This window comes from Humulus lupulus, chromosome 9 (genome assembly GCF_963169125.1).
Source record: "Humulus lupulus chromosome 9, drHumLupu1.1, whole genome shotgun sequence".
In the NCBI taxonomy this organism is placed as follows: Eukaryota; Viridiplantae; Streptophyta; class Magnoliopsida; order Rosales; family Cannabaceae; genus Humulus; species Humulus lupulus.
The window spans coordinates 31,505,571-31,520,359 of NC_084801.1; the positions used below are offsets into that span (position 1 = coordinate 31,505,571).

Consider the following 14,789-nt stretch of genomic DNA (forward strand, 5'->3'; position numbering starts at 1 on the left):
CAAAAATGCTCTTTTGGGGTATCTTCGGGAAAGTTCCTAGGATTCATAGTGAACACTCGAGGCATGGAAACAAACCCAAATGAGAACAAGGCCCTGCCTTCACCTCAAAAGCATATAGATGTCCAGAGTTTAACTGGATGAATGACGGCCTTAATTAGGTTCATTTCAAAATCCACCGACAAATGCCTACCCTTCTTTAATATTTTGAGAGGGGGAAAGAAATTCGAATGGATGGAGGACTCCGAGATTGCATTCCAAGCCCTTAAGAAGCCCCTTATCGAGCCTCTAATCTTATCTAAATGAGTATTGGAAGAAGTAATGTATATATACCACACCACAACCAAGCATGTAATCATTGCAACATTAGTTAGGGAGGACAAAAAAGTGCAAATACTGAAATACTATGTCAGTAAACAACTCTTAGGGGCTGAGTCGCGATACCCTCTAATGGAAAATCTTGCATTATGCTTAGTGCATGCATCTCAAAATTGCAACCTTATTTCTATGCACACCCAATACATGTGTTGACTGATCAAACACTAAGATAAATATTGTCACAACCTAAGTTATTCGATCAACTATTTAAATGGGAAGTTGAACTCAGATAATTGAGATCACATACCACCAGAGAACAACGATAAAGGGTCGGGCTCTAGCTGATTTCATAGTAAAATGTACGGGGATAATCAATGAAAAAGTCATAACCCCAGCTCGAGAGCTGTGGAGACTTTATGTTGATGGGTCCTCCAATGAGAACGGACCAGGGGCATGTATTATACAAATTTCCCTGCCAGGAGATAGGTTCATTTAGCGTTGAGATTTGGATTTGAGCCATCCAACAACGAGGCTAAATATGAAACACTACTAGCCTCCGAGATAAAAGCCAAAGCCATAAATTGCTACAGTGATTCACAACTTGTGGTCAACAAGGGACTAGGAGAGTATCAGGCTCGAGGGAGAAAAATGGCAGAATACTTGGAAAAAGTCAAGTCAACATTCAAACAATTCAAATTTTACACAATCAAACAAGAGCCGAGAGAACAAAATTCGAATGCAGATGCCTTGGCTCGATTTGCGACAACTAGGGAAGGCAACATTCTTAATGTGGTTCCATTGGAGTTCTTACCACAATCTAGTATAATAAAGCTGGACTCGACCGAGGTTAGTAGGATTGATTCGCAATCTACATGGATGGACCCTATAATCGACTACCTCAAAATCGTACTCCTACCTAAAGACCGGAAAGAGGTTCGAAATTGGATGTATAAAATACCAAGAAAAACTATCCTGGAAGGGAAATTGTATCGAATGGGTATTCCATGCCTCTGTTGCGATGTGTAAATCCACCCAATGCTCAAATAATCCCTGAAGAAATTCATGAGAGTTTTTGTGGAGAAAATGTCAGAGGGCATAGCCTCTCCAAGAAGGTCATTAGGCAAGGATACTTCTAGCCCACACTAAAGCAAGATCCATTAGAGTACGTAAAGTACTGTGACAAGTATCAAAGGTTCGCATCAAGACCCCGAGCTCCACCAACCGATCTCACCATGATAGCTCCCCGTACCATTGACATTATGGGTCATAAACCTTATTGTATCATTACCCATGCGAAAAGGAGGAGTTAAGTATGCAATATCGCAGGTGGATATATTTCACTAAATGAATCGAGGCAGAACCTTTGGCCACTATCACTTCGAAAAAAAGTTATGGACATTGTAGTTAATATATAATATGTTGATATGGGATACCAAGGAAGATAATTTTGGATAATTTTGGGTAATATGTCGATAGTGAGCAGTTCACTTAGTCTTGCGAAAGAAATGGAATAATAAAAATCTTATTTTCGGTAGCTCATCTACAGGCAAATGGTCAGGTCGAAGCTGTAAACAAGACCCTAAAGAGTTCGATGAAGAAACAGTTGGTCATTATGCCTTAAATCAATTGTAGTTGACTATGATTTTAATGAAATAAATGAATGAATTGAATTATTGTATATATGTAGCTTATGAACTATATTATTGTTAATAATATTAAGTAAATATCAGAAAATTCTCAAGTTCATCTATGTTGTCTCAATCTCATATTGGTATGAGGGGATCGAGATTGAGATAATGAAATTAAATAGTTCACAGTAAAATAATGTTATGGAATATTTAGACTAATTACTACTTGTACGGTTCACTAGTATTATGAATACATGTGACCTAGATTTGGTTACTAGGGTAGTAGGACACTTTAGTGTAGGTACTTTTCATGCTGAGAGTATGTAGACTCAATGATGTATATAGCTAGGATTAATAGATGTTGACGCCATTTTTGGTCAACTTAAAATGTAGAGTAATTAAACAATAAGAACTATGGCGCAGATGAATAATATGGTAGAATAACATTAATTTTACGTGGTTCAGTAGTTAACTTAGCCTAGTCCACGAGTCTATTTTATTAAGAATTGGAGTTTTCAAGAAATCCTTTAGGGATGAATTCTCTAGAATTTCTCTCAGTATATCAAAAGATCCGTCCTTTACAAATGTTCGTGAACTCTCTATTTATAGAGAGTTTTCAGAGTTCATTCCCACATATTTCGGGAAGATGCTTCTGCTTATTAATTAAAATAATGATATTACATACTGTAACTCCTATATATACAAGGAAACGTCCCCTGAAGACCAGGTGCGAATAACAGACTTATTAATATCCCTTTAATGTTGGGATGTTACAATAATAAATATCTTTAAATGTATAAAGCGGGTTACATCAGATGACTAATTAAATCTTTCGAGGTCAGCAACCAGCGTCACGTCGAACAAGGTATATAGATAAGTTACGAACTAGCCGCCTTACTCCAAGACCAGCTCGGAGGAGGTAGATACCATCGAGACTGTTACATTCCGAGCTTGTACTCTTTTTAAGCTAGGGTTACTTGATTCGAAGCCACCCGACAACAGATATACCACGATGATGTGTTCTTTCGAGCTCAGAAAGAACTTCGAGGTTAAATGTCTTCGAGGTTGCCATCTTGATTCGAGGGTTTGACATCTGGGCCACGAACATGCGTTTTAGATATCTCGAGCTCACACCTGACGAGTCCAGCTTTCGAGGTCACAATCTCAGGTCTCAAAATCTGGGTGTAACATTTTGCCCCCTCAAAAGTATTAGTTCGAATCCTATGAGAAGGAAACTTTTGAACTACTTTCTTCGGGAACCGTTCCGTCACACACTCGAGTATGGACACGCGTCAGTTGGGTATTACTCACTCAAGCTGCTCGAGTGCCTTGAAACTCTGCCCATGTCTATCCGCCTGCCCTCCTTTTGCGCACTATCATTTCACTTGTCCCTGGCCGTCAGATCTGATACGGAACCTGGCCAATGGCCCAGATTAGTTCAGTTTTTAACCCATGGGCCTATAAATAAGCCTCCAGTCGTCTTCTTCATTTTTCTTTCACGTTCAAATTCTCAGAGAGAAAAAAATAGAAACTTTTTTGCCCAATTCTTGCATGTTCTCCAAGCCGAGAAGACAAAGCAACATTGGACTTTTTGACTCAGTGAGATCGCACTTGCAACCGCTCGTACAATCGTCCATTTCTCTGTTTCCACTGATCACATTGTGTAAGTTTTCGGTTCATGGCTTCTTTACGGTATATATACATTTTTTTTTCTTCATGTATGCTTATGCTTCTCTTACATCGTAGGCACTATGATTTATTTTTGACCCATTTATTAGTTTAATGCACTAGGATTAGTGTGCTTCGACTGATAGACATTAGATTCAAACCCAATTTTTGCGAAAAAGGGTCCAAATATGGTTCCTTTTTCGGGTTTTCAAATTTCAGAGACCATATCTTGCACACCAAGATATCAGGTACAGAATCAGGGTTTTGTAAGGAATGCACGATTCCCAAAAATATCACCTTTTTAATAACCACCACCTTTCCCTCCTAACATTTCGGGATTTCCCATAACATATCCACCTTCCCTCCTTTTGGTGGAATACATGCTCTAAGATTGGCCTCATCCTTTGGATCGAGATTTCCTTGTAGCCTCGATCATTCGAGCTTAGGTCGTATTTGTCTTTTTATTTCTTTTTCGCTTGGCCCTCACCCTTTTGCCTTCTTGTTAGATGCCGCAGAATTCGGGAAAGTGGTGGGGGTCAAAGCTCGTGATTCCTTACTCACCAGTAGCTTCGAGCCCGGAATCTCCTTTTACTCGGAACCAACGCTTAATTCGGGAGCACTAACTGAGGCGTGGGCAAGAGGACACTCGAGACCACTTCCGACGTCAGATAGAAGAAGTCGAAGAAGGGAAGAGGAAACGACTAAGGGTCTCCCTTTATCCGGATCTGGACACCGAGCTTTGACCGATTCCTCTCGAACCTAAGCTCAAAGTGACAATCGCATTTAAGCCGGGCGCTCTTCAATTTTTGCTGAGGGGGGAACCTTCTACCTCGCAGCCGAGGAGAGAATTCTTTGAGGCTGAGCATTACTGGAGCTCGTTTAAGTCATTAGGTCAGATAACTGATATTCTAGCCTTTCACAGTATAGGACTATCAGGCTCGCTGAGGTGTCGAGCTCCGACCTTCGACGAGCGGAGTTGCCGCGCTCCAGGAGATGGAAATCCTGACAGCAAGCTGAGATACACAGCTTGGAGCCAGGAGCATATGAAGGCAGGGGCGATACTGCCCTCGAAGTATTTTTTCAAGGACTTCACAGACTTTGTTGGGTTGGCTCCCTTCCAGCTCAACACTAATTCTTACAGGGTTCTGTCTGCCCTGAGGTCGCTGTACCACGATCTGAAGGGGAAAGGCCCTTCGCCTGAAGAGATCTTATATCTCTTTTGCTTGAAAAGCAATCCCTCTCGAGCTCGGGGAGGAGATGGCTTCTACTATCTTTTGAGCTATCCCAAGGAGAAGAAGATGTTTAAAGCTCTTCCCAACTACCCTCCTAATTTCAAGAAGGCCTTCTTCTGGACAGATGGTCTAGCCCCATCTCGATTTTATTCATTCAAACAAATTCGTAAGTATCTTAACTCCCTTCTATTTTGTGCTCGAACTTTGTTTTAGGCTCATGCTTAGTTGAAATGTGTTTTATCTTCTAGCCAATTATCATCGCCCTACCAACACCACGGAGATGAGGGAGCACAGAGAAACTCTACTCCAACTTCCCTACGGCAGGAGATCTCTCTCCTATCTCTTACATGAAGGCAAGCTTCGGGCATGTCGGCTCTTAGGGGAGGATCAATCTACATCTAACTGGTCCAACAAGAAGTACGGCTGGTGGGAGCTTGTGCCTAACCGACCGGCAACCTTCCCCCAAGGAGAGATGCGAGGCCTCCATTTCTGACTCAACGTCAAAGGAGTGCACAATCGGGGAATGAGGCCAACGACGAGGCCTCGAACTCGGGCTCGGATGAACAAGGTACAGTCATCCTTAGCTTGGATTTGTGGTCTCCCTCACTACTAAAACATAAGCCCGATAGATTAATATCGTGTAAGGACGATAGGAACAATTTTTATGTATGGTCTTGGGTAGATGAGAGGGTGCATAGGTTCGATAGGTGGCTCAGGAAATATGACACCATGTATAGCGAGAACGAGTTATGGAATGGAATAGCCATCTAATACGAGACTAACGACTATAGGTACCTTTTGAGGTTGACATCCACCAATAGGGAAGGTACTCCCCCCGCCTCTTCTGAAGATGGGAGAATTTCGTGGTCGCCGAGCACAAGCTCAGGGGAGAGTTCTAGTTAGGTTTCTCTCCACTTGTATTTTTATCCCTTGTGTGTCCATATCATGTTAAATTATTTTGTTTTGGGGATAACTCATAATGTGGTCTAAATGTGCAGGCGAGATGGACTCCGACCTTGACAACATCCTAGAGAGTGGCATAGCTAAGAGGAGTAAGCGCCCCACGGGGTCACGAAAAACAGACCGGCCTGCCAAGGTCCTTAAGAGGACCGAGAAAATGCCACCTCCCCTGGCTCCGGCTGCTCCGAGCACGGCTCTGAATCCACCTGCTCAGGTTGAGACTTCCTTGTCGAACCTACCTCATGCTCCTCCTGCCCCCCAGGTCAATCCCACAGTTGGCCCACCTCCGAAGAGGCCCTCGTTTTCAAAGACATCGCTGCTTTCGATTTCTACTCATGTTGATGAGTATGTGATCGAAAACACAGCCGGACCCCACTGGGCTACGCTAGGCTCGGACGTTCTGTCTCAGGTGGGTCAGAGTTTTGGCAGCTTCGACGCTCCTCACTGGCAGTTTCTGAACAATGACCAGGACTGCAACACTCTTTAGGAGAAGAGCATCGAGCTCCATGTTGCAGTAACCTTTCTTCTTTCGGTATTAGCCGTATTTACACTTGGTTCGTATGCTAATTTGATTTCTTTGTATGCTAGACTCTTGCTATCTCTGCCCAACTCAATTATAAGCTAAGCAATGAGGTCCATTTGAGCATGTCTCTTGCTCAGGAGGCAAAGGATCTTTAGCTCAAACTGAGTAACGAGCTCAAGGGAACAAAAGAAAAGGTGGAGGCAGGAGCTGAGGTGCTAAAGGCCAAGTCTTCCGAGCTTGAAAAGCTGAATGCCCGGTTTGTGGAGCTTGAGAAAGAAAATTCTCGGGTCAAGGAGACCAATGCCAAGCTTGAAGAAGAGAAAGCCATCACTTTCGAGATTATGGAGGCTGAAAAGACTCGTATTCTCGAAGAGTTTAAGGAGAAGAAGGATCAGGCAGTTGACATGGCCATGTACAGAATTTGGGCCAACAATGTCGACCTCGACACTAGCTTCTTAGGCCCTCTTCAAGTGAAGCTCGTGGCCCAATGGCAGGCTTGGCTTGATGATGAGGAAACTAGTCGGGATGAGGCGGAGGGAGTCGGGGAGGATGCTGACGCTGAGAAGGCCAAGGAAGATGCTGAGAAGGCCAAGGAGAATGCTCATCCTTCTTAATTCTTGCCTCGGGGCTGCGTCCCTGTGAATCTTTTGTAATAGCCTTTTATGTTTTTTTTTTATTATTTATGCCCATGGGGCCAAGACGATTCTACAGCTCGTAAAGGAGCTGCCTTTTTATGATATTTGAGATACCACTTTTTGTCTTCACTTTAATATATATGCTTTATATTTCTTGGGCTGAAATATTTTGCACAATGTATATGAAAGTGTCATATATGCATGTTTATTCATACAAACATAGTTTGGATTTAAGCTTGAGGTTCAGTGCATTCATGCACAGTTTGCTCGAATTATCCGCTTTCGATCTCGTTATTAGTCAAGGTCGAATATTACTTTTACCATGCACCCGAAAGTGCTTATATGGCGTGTAATGCAAATGGTTTAGTTATATCTTACTTTTTTAATTACTTTTTCTCGTCCTCGGTTAGCTCCCCAAGGTTATGAGGTTGAAATTATTGTTTTGCAAGATATTCCAGCCTCGATCTCGACTTAACACGAAGTGGGTTATGCTCCAACTTACTGTCGATTAGTTTTAGCTGGTTTGTTCCAAACCTATTAAGGTCGTGTTAGGTTTGTAATCCATACACTTATATTCTTATCTCTTGATAATTTGATTATGTTCAAACTTTCTTATCTCGCGCATTTGGTTACGTCCAAACACTTGTATGTTTATAATAGTTTGGTTATATCCAAACTATCTTAGCTCGCGTATTTGGTTATATCGAAACACTTGTATGCTTTTGATAGTTTGGTTATATCCAAACTATCTTAGCTCGCACATTTGGTTATATCCAAACTATCTTAGCTCGCACATTTGGTTATATCCAAACACTTGTATGTTTTTGATAGTTTGGTTATATGCGAACTATCTTAGCTCGCGCATTTGGTTACATCCAAACACTTTATGTTTTTGATAGTTTGGTTATATCCAGACTATCTTAACTCGCACATTTGGCTATATCCAAACACTTGTATGTCTTTCGTATATGCTTTTTATTTTTTCAAGCTGATGCTATATGTACAACTAATGCCCCATTAATATCCTATGAATGCGACCATAGGTTATTAAATTAAGAGAGATTGAAAAAAATACAGCATATTAAAACGAAAACAAACTTTATTTGATAAATCCAACAGTACAGATAAACAAGCATAGTTATAGGCGACATCCTTCCTATACTATTGATGACTGATTCCATGCTCGTGGTACCAGACTTCCATCCAATCTTGCCAACTTGTACACGTCGGGTCGGATGACTGATTCTATCTGATAAGGTCCCTCCCAATTTGGCCTGAGCATGCTAGCTACTGGATCCCCTGTTGCCAAGAATACACGCCTTAGCACCAAATCTCCTACGCCAAATTTTCTATCTCGAACTCTTTTGTTGAAGTACTGGGCAGCTCGTTGTCAGTATGCAGCAGTTTTTAATTGAGCTTCGTTCCTTCTTTCTTCGATCAGGTCCAGAGTTTCTTCGAGCTGAGAGTGGTTCAAGGTTTGATCATAAGCGAGGGCTCGGATTGTGGAAATTTTGACCTCGATTGGCAACATAGCCTCGCAACCGTATGCCAGAGAGAATGGGGTATGTCCTATTGATGTACGCGCCGTGGTCCATTCGCCTGGGGATGGGCCACTGATGAGAAGCTCTTTATTATCCCATTTTTATCACAAAAGTTGGTAAATAGGTCACTGTCAAACTGGGTACCATTATCGAACACAATCTTCCTTGGCATCCCATATCGGCATATGATGTTCTTCACCACAAAGTCAAGGACTTTCTTCGAGGTTATTTTCGCCAAAGGTTCGACTTCATTCCACTTCGTGAAGTAATCTACGGCGACTACTGTGTATTTTACTCCGCTCTTGCCAGTCGGAAGGGAGCCTATGAGTTTGATTCCCCAGACCGCGAATGGCCATGCAGAGGTCATCATAGTTAGCTCGGATGGTGGAGCTCGAGGAATTGTGGCGAACCGTTGGCACTTATCACACCTCTTGACGTAGTCGAAGGAGTCTGATTTGATGGTAGGCCAGAAGTATCCCTGGCGTATGATTTTCTTGGATAGGCTATGCCCCTTAGTATGGTCTCCATAGAACCCTTCATGAATTTCTTCTATGATTTTCTTAGATTCGGGTGGGATCACACATCGGAGTAGCGACATGGAATACCCTATTCTATACAGCTTTCCATCTACAATGGTATACCTAGGGATTTGATACATTACCTTTTGAGCCTTGACCCGTTCTTCCGGGAGGACGCCGGTCTCGAGGTATTCAACTATCAGAGTCATCTAGGTTGGCTCGGAATTGATCATACACACATCCTCTTATTCTGGCTCGTTAATATTGGGCGTCGTGAGATGTTTGATTGGCACGACATTCAGTTCATCATTCTCGGTAGAGGTAGCAAGCCTGGCTAAGGCGTCTACGTTCGAGATCTGTTCTCGGGGGACCTGTTCTATCGCATAGAACTTAAATTGCTCTAGTGCCGATTTTGCCTTTTCTAAGTATGCTGCCACCCTCGTACCACGAGCCTAGTATTCTCCCAAAATTTGGTTAACCACCAGCTGGGAGTCGCTGTAGTAATGTATTGTTTTGGTATTGAGCTCCTTGGCTATGCGAAGTCCCGCCAGTAGAGCCTCGTACTCGGCCTTGTTATTCGACGCGTCAAAGTCAAATCTTAAGGCATAGTGAAATCGGCCTCCTGCAGGGGTGATCAAAATTACTCCTGCTCCCGATCCATTTTCATTAGAAGACCGCTTTAACATAAAGTTTCCACAGCTCGCAGGCATGGGTTATAACTTCATCGCTGGCCACGCCCGTACACTCCACTATGAAGTCTGCCAAGGCTTGCCCCCTAATGGTCGTCCTTGGATGATTAGTCGACCTGAAGCTTTTGGCTTGGACAAGACTTGTCTTAGGGGTTGATCAGTAAGTACATGAATGGGGTGCGCCTGAAAATAGGGTCAGAGCTTTCGAGGTGAGTGTATTAGGCTGAGAGCTAACTTCTCCATCAAGGGATATCTTTATTCTGCCCCCAGTAATCTTTTACTGACCTAATACATGGGCCTTTGCACTTTTTCTTCTTCCCGCACAAGTACCGCGCTTATGGCGTGCTTGGTCATAGCAAGGTACAGGTACAAAAATTCTCCCATAATGGGTTTTGACAAGATGGGGGGTTCTGCGAGGTACTTCTTGAGCTCTTGAAAGGACAACTCGCACTCCTCCGTCCATTCGAATTTCTTGCCTCCCCTCAAAAGGTTGAAAAATGGAAGACAACAGTCTATAGATTTTGAGATAAATCTACTTAATGCTGCCATCCTGCCAATCAAACTTTGGACATCCTTATGTTTCCGAGGTGAAGGCATATCAATCACAGCCTAGATTTTGTCTGGATTAGCTTCTAATCCTCGAGCATTTACAATGAAACCCAGGAATTTTCCTGAAGACACTTCGAAAGAGCACTTCTGAGGGTTAAGTTTCATGTTATATCTCTGTAACACGGCAAAGCACTCTTCGAGATCATCCACATGGTTATTGTTAAGTTGAGATTTAAGTAACATATCATCAACATGAACTTCCATGTTATTCCCTATTTGTTCGGAGAACATCATGTTCATGAGCCGCTGGTAAGCGGCTCCAACATTTTTGAGCCCGAATGGCATGACGTTATAACAATACAACCCTTTGTCAGTTATGAAGCTTGTATGCTCTTGGTCGGGGGCATGCATGGCAATCTGGTTATATCTAGAATAGGCATCCATGAATGACATGAGTCCATGCCCTACCGTGGCATCCACGAGCTTATCGATCCATGGTAAAGGGAAGCAGTCCTTAGGATAGGCCTTATTGAGGTCCGAGTAATCAATAAAGGTTCACCACGTCCCGTTAGGCTTCGGGACCAGTACTGGGTTGGCTACCCAATCGGAGTAAAAATCATCCCTGATGAATCAGTTTGCTTTTAACCTATCGACTTCCTCTTTGAGGGCCTTCTGTCTATCGTCATCCAGCAGTCTTCGCTTTTGCTACTTCGGCGGGAAGCTTTTGTTAATATTTAACGCATGGCTCACTACATTTGGACTTATCCCTATCATGTCCGAATGTGACCATGCGAAGACATCCTGGTTCTTCTTCAAAAAGCAAATTAATTGCTATTTGGTTTCTTCGTGGAGGTTTTTCCCGACCTTTACCATTTTTGGGGGGTTTGATTCTTCGAGCCTGATTTCTTCAAGCTCTTCTAATGGTTCGAGATTGGATCTTTCTAACACTCTTGGATCGATTTCTTCATCTATCTCCAAGATTGTCCCTTCCTTAGTTTGAATAATGACGCGCGCTTGTGCGCTCGCCTGCTTCTTTCCTGTTATGGAAATGCTATAGCATTCCCTTCCGGCTAACTAGTCTCCCTTCAGCGTCCCAATGCCACTAGAAGTCGGGAACTTGATGGCCAAATGCCTTATAGACGAGACTACCCCCAGCCCTACCAGGGCGGGTCTCCTGAGCAGCACATTGTAGGGCGATGGTAGGTCCACTACTACAAACTCCATCATCTTGGTTGTTGAGACTGGGTAGTCTCCCAAGGTCACAAGGAGTTCAATGGATCCCATACAGGAAATCCCTTCTCCTGAAAAACCGTACAGCGTCGTTGCACAAGCGTTTAGGCCACGAAGCGTGGGTCCCATCTTTTCTAAGGTGGCCTCACTACAAAAAAAAATGCTTTTAATAACACCAAAAATGTGTTATCAAAACATACGATAACACTTTCTGATGTGTTAAGACCGACTATGTTATCGTAGGTCAGGGTACTTTACATAACACTTTATTAGTGTTATACAGATGTGTTATTGTACTGTCAACGATAACACAATTTCTGTGTTATTTTAATATATAGATAAGTGTTTAATTATGTTATTTATAGTCGATTATATAACACTTTTTTTGTGTTATACTACACTTTAGTATAACACATTTTTTGTGTTATGCTATACTTTAGTATAAAACTTTTTTTGTGTTATCCTACACTTCAGTATAACACATTTTTTGTGTTATGCTACACTTTAGTATAACACATTTTTTGTGTTATGCTACACTTTAGTATAACACACTTTTTGTGTTATACTACACTTTAGTATAACACATATGTTATATTAGCTTAGAGAAACATAATCTTTTTTTACTTACACAAAACTAGGAAAACAAATATGAAAGTTGAAGCCAAATAAGGTAACATAAATAGATTTTTATTAATTACTCAAATGTAATTACAATATTTTGTCTACTAGTCTAGGCTTAAGAAATCATATTACAACATAATTTATGCCTAATTAAGATTCCTTTATCACTAAATACAAAACAAGAAATGTATACAAAAATTAGTGAAATACATTCTTCCATTCTAAAGGCCTCAACTACAAATGTTCTCAAGAATTGCTCCAAAGAAATCATCTCAATATACCTGCACATTGTAAAAAAAAAGTCCTTTTATTATTAAGAACATAAGACTTAATCTAGTTTCCACCTATATGCATATAAAATTTAAATAAGCAACTCAACTCAACTCAAGCAAACATCTCTTTTATCATACATAGAATAAGCATAACAAATCAGTGGAAATAAAAGTTTATATATACCTGAGGAAGAAAAGCTTTTCTAATGCCAAAATTTGTATCAACATCCAGACAACCTCCAATACCTACTGGGATAGCTTGTCTATATCTACATCCCCCAGTGGTTGTAACACCCTGACATACATAAACTAAACACAAATTAGAGTGGATTTTAACTGAGATTGTATGATATACATGTTATGGCAATGTACTAAGTTTTTTTATGAGGAAAAACAAAAATCAAACATGTAGAAGGCAATCAATGAGCTCATGCCTGTTCTATTATGGGAAGATATCCACCAACATTAGGAAGAATGGTACCATCTTTTAGTATTCCACCTTCGCCGCCAACTCTAACAGCGATATCATCGCGCCCCATCATGTAAAGGATGTCATAGATTTGATTCACAGAATGTCTAGCATCAGTCCAGGCTTTTGTGTTGATAGTCACACCCTAATAAAAAAGAAAAAGAAAATTCTTATGTGTCACTATGTTGTAAGTTGGTTATGTACTATATATGGTTCGAAAATAAATTAGCTTTTGAGGAGAGAGATTTTTTAATGAGAATTAAGAGAGCTCAACAAATTGGAGACTTTGGGAGCTAAAGTCAGAAAAAGCAAAGCAAGAAGCTTTTAAAAGTAAAAGATGTTATTATAGTAATTGGTAAAACACTAGGACCAAGTTAACTTCCAGCATTGAATTATTTGATCCGACATTATGGTCCTAAGGCCAAGAGTTCTTTTATCCTTTGACCATATATACATAAATATTAGTAGGACCAAATATTTGAGAGATTAAGGTCCAGAAAAAGGCATGATTTTTTTATTTGACTACTTATCATCATCAATACCAGAAGAAAAGAAAAAGAGAAATAAAAAAAAAGAAAAGAAAGAAAACTCAATGACTTGTTATCAAGGATTAAAATACGTAACTGTCAATATGAAATAATCTACTCGTAATTTACTCATTGAATCAATATAGAAAGGGAAAAAAGATGTACTTTTTCATATTTGTGGTGCTGTCCAACCTTTAAGTGCCTAAAATTGAGTTGGATATACTATATTCAACTTTGTAATAGAAAAATCGTGAAGACTGAAAAGATTATTGTTACCAAAAGAAGACTTAAATTACCTCTAACTCAAACTCTGATCTGTTAAGCTTTAAGAGGTAGAGCAGAGCAAAGAAATCATCTGTATCCAAGAGAATCTGGCGAGGCCTAGGCCGAGGAGCGCGTTTTGCAGTGTGCAAATTAGCTACAAATCCTAAAAGGAGTAGAACAAAAATAACCCAGAAGTTTTTTTTCAACACCATTTTCACTGTGATCATTTACACCCCAGAAAAGTATGCAGTCCTCACCAAACTTGATGAAAGCTATCAAATTCTGCTTGAGAAAAGGTTTGTGTTTAAGCCATGGAACAAATAAACAAACAAAGTTTCAAACCAATAAACATTACAATACAATACTTTGAATAAGATTCAATACATATAGGAAATTCTAGAATTAGCTCATAGAATCATGCATACAAAACAGAGAACTTGTGCTAGTAACAGGAAAATAAAACGCAGCCAATTTATACAGAAAGAAAGCACTTTAAAAAAAAATCGACATGTCCTCCATAAGAAATCAAAAAACATTTTACAAGTCCTCTAAAGCAAACCACAGAGACATACCTATATAAGTATGAATTCAGTTATATGTATGAATGCAGTAGCTTATAACATAAGGTCTAAAATTATATCCAAATATATATGTATGAATGCAGTAGCTTATAACATAAGGTCTAAAATTATGTATATATATCTATGTATGGATACGGCTAAACAATAATCTGGCAGCCATGGAGATGAACCATAACAGTACAACCTGGCATCATAAAGATTACTAAAGGCTCACTGCTAGTTATGAAATGGAATAAAGTAAATGGATTGTATGTGTTAGATGGGTAAACTGTATCTATTGCTGAAGCTGATGCTATTAAAGTTCAAGAAAATGAGATGCAACTATGGCACCAAAGGATGGGTCATATAAGTGAACAAGGCTTGAGGGAACTACACAACCAAAGAATTATAGACAAGATAAAATAAAATAACAAAATAAAGACAAACAAAGCAATAAAAAATTAAGACAAAGCTTTTACTAATAGACTTTTGGATTATCAACACTAATACAATCTAATCTAAAGGAAAATTTTGTTAATTTAAGAGATGAGCTCTATCTCTAAACAGAGAGATACACCACAAAATGTA

General features: G+C 40.4%; 1 long non-coding RNA gene across 1 annotated transcript; it reads right to left on the reverse strand.

The window, feature by feature from the left end:
* Positions 1 to 12,159: 12,159 nt before the first annotated feature.
* Positions 12,160 to 14,210, reverse strand: LOC133801241 (uncharacterized). The gene is made up of 3 exons (XR_009876791.1): positions 13,674 to 14,210; positions 12,566 to 12,995; positions 12,160 to 12,390 (listed from the first exon to the last, which is right to left on the reverse strand). It is a non-coding gene; the product is annotated as an uncharacterized LOC133801241 (long non-coding RNA).
* Between the last annotated feature and the right edge of the window lie 579 nt (positions 14,211 to 14,789).